Consider the following 6,014-nt stretch of genomic DNA (forward strand, 5'->3'; position numbering starts at 1 on the left):
CGGGGAGGGGGGGCTCGGGGTCCTGGGTGGGCACCCCCAGCTGCCACCCACCTGGCCGGCCCAGCGGTCCCGGTTCCCTGGCTTGTAGGGGCTCTGAAGCCTGCTTCCTGGTTCCTCAGGGGCAGAGGCTGGACTGTCCCTATTTTGCACCAAAGGATGACTGTGGCTGCTTCCTCTGGCTTTTCTTTCTGAGAAGCTCCTTTGAGGGCCTGGGCTCACCAGAGGCTCCCCAGGAGTGACACTGAGTCCAGTCATGATCAAGGACACGCAGTGCTGGTGGCAGGTGGGAAAGCATGGCGTCCACCTGCTTCCTAACCAGTAGGCATTGGGCTCCATGCTGAAGAAAAGAGGTGGTCTCCATGGGACATCGGTCATGCTGCAAGTAAGGTTGGCAGTGGCCGTTTGGCCTTACGTCTAGCATGGCTGCTGTTCTCCACATGGTCGTGGTGGCTGCTTTGACCCAAATATTATCCAGCTGGTACTCACTCAGTTGTGCTCAGCCGGGACTCTTGGGACCCTGAGCCCAAGGGGAAAATGTTTAGCAACTAGCGGCTACCCAATTGTGGCCAAGCAGTAGTCTGAGACACGGTTATATTGGATTAAACTCTGGTCCCTCTCTTCCCCCCAAAAGCTGACGTTTGTGTGTGTAGACAATCTTAGCATGAAAATGGCTTAAATAGGCAGGCAATACATGTAATAACGTTCTTGGAGGTCTGACCTTGAAGTCACCTTCTTCTGATTCACATGCCACAACTGTTGGAGCCAAGGAGAGGCAGGAGGAAGGCAGCTGCTTGGTGCCCCCACCCCTGGTCGTGACCTGAATTTGCAGGAAGCGTTTCACCTCGTGTCGCACATCTTGTCCGGCACATCCTGTGTGATGCACCCCCAAGAACTGGCCTGAGCAGGGTTTTAGCATTGATTCTAAGGCACTGGATTCCATCGTCCTATGGGTTCCATTCCTATTCTCTTTGAGTCTATCAACAGAAAGTAGAGGCTGTCCCAGGTGATCGAGAAAGTGCCCTGTGCTGATGAAGGGAGGGTGACATTTTCATTGAAAACTGTCACTTCAATAACTATGCCAATCCATTCGCAGCCCCTTCTTGACTGACTAAAAGCCAAGGTGTGTGGGCCATGCTTTTGGCCCATCCATCTTTGTTTACCATTTCAGATGACCTGTGGAGGCTAAGAACAGTTACTTCTCAGCGCTCCCTTCTGATGCCTCCAGGGTGGAAAGGATGGGGAGCAATAGATTCCGATGGCTCCTTCTCTCTTTCCAGCCCCGTGTGTTCTGACCTTGGAAGTACAGAGGGGAGGACACGGTCCAACAGGGACCAACTGGGAAGAGCCCGACGCTTTTTACTGCCAGGTGGCCCCCGTATGGAAAGACAGGGAAATGTTGTGTGAATCTATTTGCAAAGATGTCTTATTCACCTCAGCCCCCCTTTTTGACAGACAGAGAGCTGATCCCGGCCTCATCTTGCCTACTTTCAAGGTTTTCATGCAGGTTAGGACGGGAACAGACGTAGCCTCTGATGCCTTGGCACCGTTCGGTTATAGTTGGAGGTGTGCTCACACCTGCCTGGGGGAGCCAGTGGGGCACATCCCTTCCCAATTCCATGTTCAGGGATCTCACGTTGGTAGCTTGAAATCAGCCGTGGTGAGAATATTTACACCAAGAAAATTCACAAAGGCTACAAGGAAGGACTTCTGCCCTGAGAGCTGGTTGTGGAAGCGTCTACCAGCACACCACTGCCCAGACGTGACTTTGTGTGTTACTGGAAACTTGCCCTGATACAGGGCACGTTGGGCGGCACGCGTAGACGTTCATTTTTGTGGCTCTTTCCTAGTGACAGGTAGCTGTTCACCCCCGCCTTGTCCCAACGCCAAACAAGTACCAATGAGGCTGAAAACAAGTAAGGAGCCAGGAAAATATGCACAATTGACTCCGCCTAGCTCCCTTTTCACACAAATATCCTCAAACTTGGCCAACAGAGCAGTAGCGACCTAGTGGATGAGGTTAGTAGACAGTCAAGTTCAAGCAGCAAAACGTGTTTTCATCAATGTCACTTCCTCTTCCTGCTTATTCCATGTGGGCAACATATTAAGCTCCTGGAAGCAACTGGATCTCTTTTAGCTCTTCTTGAGCTAAGAAACAAAAGACGTGTCACCCACACCCCCGTGTATCTTAAAGATACATGTCATAACTTTTGCCAGTCCCCTGGGACTGCTAAAAAAAAAAAAAACAACAACCCCACAATAAAACCAGTTATATTGGCATCATGGAGACAAAAGGCCGGATAAGCTGAGAGGGTGTTTTCATTACCATTTAGACAGGCATTAAAAGCCAAGGAGAAGTAAGGAGAAAATCACCACATTGACGGGCAGCACCAACCAACTCTGTTATAATTACCCTTACCTGGATGTTGGTATTCATCTATACGCAGTCTATAAAATCTTCCCCTGGCTTCATTTTTCCCGGGCGAATTATCTACCTCATTTGGTGATTTAATTTATCAAAAGTAACATGGGTTTCTCAGGTAAAACACTCAGAAACAGCGAGAGCAGGGGGCCTAGGATTACTTACTTGACTTTAGCCTAGCATGAGGCTCAAGGTTCAAGGCCCAGACTCGGGGGGACAGCCGGACCAGGTGGGAGAACACGCCAGGAAGCTTGGAAATCAAGCCTGGCCTGGAGGGGCCATCCGATTCCTAACCCCACACTTAAGGGCTCCGTTTCTAGCCCGACATGATCGGAAATATAGGTTTAATCCCAGCCCCTGGTGGCTTTTTCAGTCACTCTGCAACTATTCCAGCTTTTTCTTACACTTCTGGAAGGAGGTAATTTCCGAGCCCTAAGGCCCACTAAAGGAACTGTAAGCTCAGGTGAGGGTCGTGGCTTCTGGGGTCTGTATATCACATGCTCGGGAGGGCTGACCTCCCAAAGATGTTTCACTAAGAGCCAACCTGTTTTTACTTAGAAATGGGCCGGGTCATGAGGGAAGTTGACTTCAGCCACCTGATACCAATGGAACATTCCTTGTGGGACTCCGCTCAGCCTTCTTTTTCTTAAAAAAATGCTTTTTAAACATTTATTCAATTTTTGAGAGTCAGAGAGACAGAGCATGAGCAGAAGAGGGGCAGTGAGAGAGGGAGACACAGAATCCGCAGCAGGCTCCAGGCTCCGAGCCGTCAGCACAGAGCCCGACGCGGGGCTCGAACTCACGGACCGTGAGATCGTGACCTGAGCTCAAGTCGGACGCTTAACTGACTGCGCCACCCAGGCGCCCCTCAGCTCAGCCTTCTATCACCCTGAGCAGTAAACCTCTCTGCTCACGTTTGTGTGATTAGTTTTCTTTCGCACGGTGCCTTTCTCTCTGAGAGGAGACAGAAAGAACAGACCATGCCCATGGTCTGGTTGCCACCCTTTTACACACGTGGGAGCAGGTAGCCAGTGCTGTGGTGTGGCCTGTGGCTGTGCATTTCTAGAATTTAATCCAAATGCAGGATAACCAGCTTGCCTATGGTTTTAATGAGGATATTTTATCAGGTGCCAGATATTCCCTGCATCAGCTCATATCCTTTGGACCACGAGCACCACAGGCAAGAGTGAGGTCCTGGATACATTTGTGGCGCCCACCACCTTTGTGCAAGGTCTAAAGCACCTGGAACAGAGCCTTTGGCTCTTGAACTTCATTATCCACAAGCATCACCAAGGGAGCCTGTTCAAAATGCAGATTCCTGTACTCCCTCCTCGGACATCTGTCCAAGAAGGTCTGGGAAGGACCCGGGATTCTGCATTTTCAAACATCAGTGCCCAGGGGACTGCTGCGGGCGGCCTCCCCACTATTCCCTGAGAAAGATGATCTTGGACACCGGGATAAAACTCTGCGGAAAGCTGGGCCTTCCTAAGTATCTCCGCTTCAGTCGTCCTGTATCTCTCCCTAATTCTCCAGATAGTTCAGTCTGCAGCCTCATTCGAGGGCTGACTCATTTTGTTCTCAGAGCCGCACACAGAGTGCTCATTCCACGAAATTCTCAAAACCTGTCTTCGGAAGACTCTGAGGGACCAACACAAGCTGCCACCCTCCCCTCCGAAGGTATTTCCGAAGCAGCCTCTTCCCATCCGGTGACGCTGTGTTCAGGTCGTGAACACAGATGTACGAGGCTGTTGGTAGAGGATGTCAGCCCTGGCTGGCTCGGGGCCAGGACGCTCTGTTCGAGAGAAGGAAGCCGGTACTCAGAGGGCCCCACGGGGACGCTTGCTCGGGTCCCGACTCCCCCTCTGCCCCCGGCAGCCTGGCTGTGGGAGCCGATGGCATCTGGCCCCTCGGCCGCTAACCACACTTAGCCCGACACCCTTCCCACCCCGCCTCATACCCCGGGAGTGGAGCCAGGCTGAGGCAGAGCCAGAGAGGGACAGCGCTGAATGCCAAGCTCTGGGGGTGGGTCTGCTTTGGGTTCCCCGCTTCTTCCAGCAAGGCTGACCCTGCCGGGTCCCCCGGGAGCAGCTCCTGGTAATGACAGTGGTCCATAGTCCTCTAACAGCTGGTGCGTCCTACAGAGTACGTACCAGGCCCCATGCTGAGTGTTTTGGGGTGGTGTTTCCATTAACCCTCATAATAATCCTAGGATGCAGGTACTCTTAGTGTGTCCTTTTCAGACATCTGGGACAATCTGTAAGTCCCGGGGCAGCAGGTAGAGACTCTTGAGGGGCAGCACAAAACAGGGGCCATGGTCTCCAGGAGGGTAGGTTGGTGCCAATGGGGAGTCTCCAAATGCACCCAACTCGGGGCAGCTGCGGGCACAGCGGGCGTCTGTCCATCAGCAGCACAGAACACCCTTGCCTTCCAGCTTCTGTGCTAAACACCCACACCCACCAGCTGGGCCCTGGGGCCCCTCCCATCGTCCGGGCACCACTTGCTTGGAAAGGACTCCCGCAGACTCCTCTCTCTCTGTACCTGTTTCTAGGGAAATGTTTCAGTGGGGGCTGGTACTGAGCAGCATCCTCTGTACCCGGAATTTATGGCTCACGGGCCCTTTTCAGCCACAAGAAGCCTACCTGACTCGGTGTTTCAGGTGTCTGAGGGGCTCACCGCCAACCTGAATTTTCCTGAAAGCCTGAGCCAAGAGCCTTTATGACATTAATAGAGCGCAGCACTGTCCCGCCACCAAAGTCAGCCTCTTCGTGCCCTGAAGTCAGAAGGGTTTTCACGGAACACCCCGGTGTTGGCCTAGGACCCCGGGCCGAGCCGGCCACGAGGAGAGGATGGGCGCAGGCGGTGTCCTTGGTTGGCTGTTAGGGGTTCAGAGGAGGAACTTGGCCGGGAGCAGTGTGGTTTGTAAGCTTCTTCACATCTCCAGCGGGCTCCCACTTTCTCTCCAGGCCAAGTGGCCTGTTAGCCCGGAAAGAGCCGGTCCACCCCTTAGCCAGCTGCCCTCGCTGCGTTGTTGGCCGAAGCCCCGGCCCGGAAGACACGCGGGGGCCTCGGGCCTGCTGCTGCCTCTGCAGGGCGGACGCAGCCACGAAGTCAAAGTCCTCCTCATGCCTCCTTCCGTAAATACTGGACCCTTCTGGAGGTCGGCTCTCTAGGAAAGAGAAGTCCACGGCATGGGATTGCCCATCTTTCCAGGGAATGTGTATCGGGGGAGGGACGTGGTGAGAGCCCAGGGTTTTGTGCAGCCTGACCCAGACATCACTGAGCAGAAGCAGTGATCTTCGGGACGCGGGGGAGTCCCAGAAATCAGAGTCCTGGAGCCGTTCAGGGAGTGGCACGTGGCAATGGCAGAAATACTTGCCTGTCACTCCTCACACATTTATGGAGCACCTTCTGTGTGCCCAGCCCTGTGCTGTGTCAGCCTCTGGCGGAGACAAGAAATTATAGCGTAAGACGGGGCTGCCCCGGGGGGGGGGGGGGTGTGTGCACCCTGCTGGGGGGTGCAGAGGAGGGCTGAAGCTCTTGGCCAGTGGGAAGGGCGGGTCCCAGAAGGATTTTTAGAGGTAATGACATCGGCCCA

This window comes from Prionailurus viverrinus, chromosome D2, assembly GCF_022837055.1.
Source record: "Prionailurus viverrinus isolate Anna chromosome D2, UM_Priviv_1.0, whole genome shotgun sequence".
Classification (NCBI taxonomy): Eukaryota; Metazoa; Chordata; class Mammalia; order Carnivora; family Felidae; genus Prionailurus; species Prionailurus viverrinus.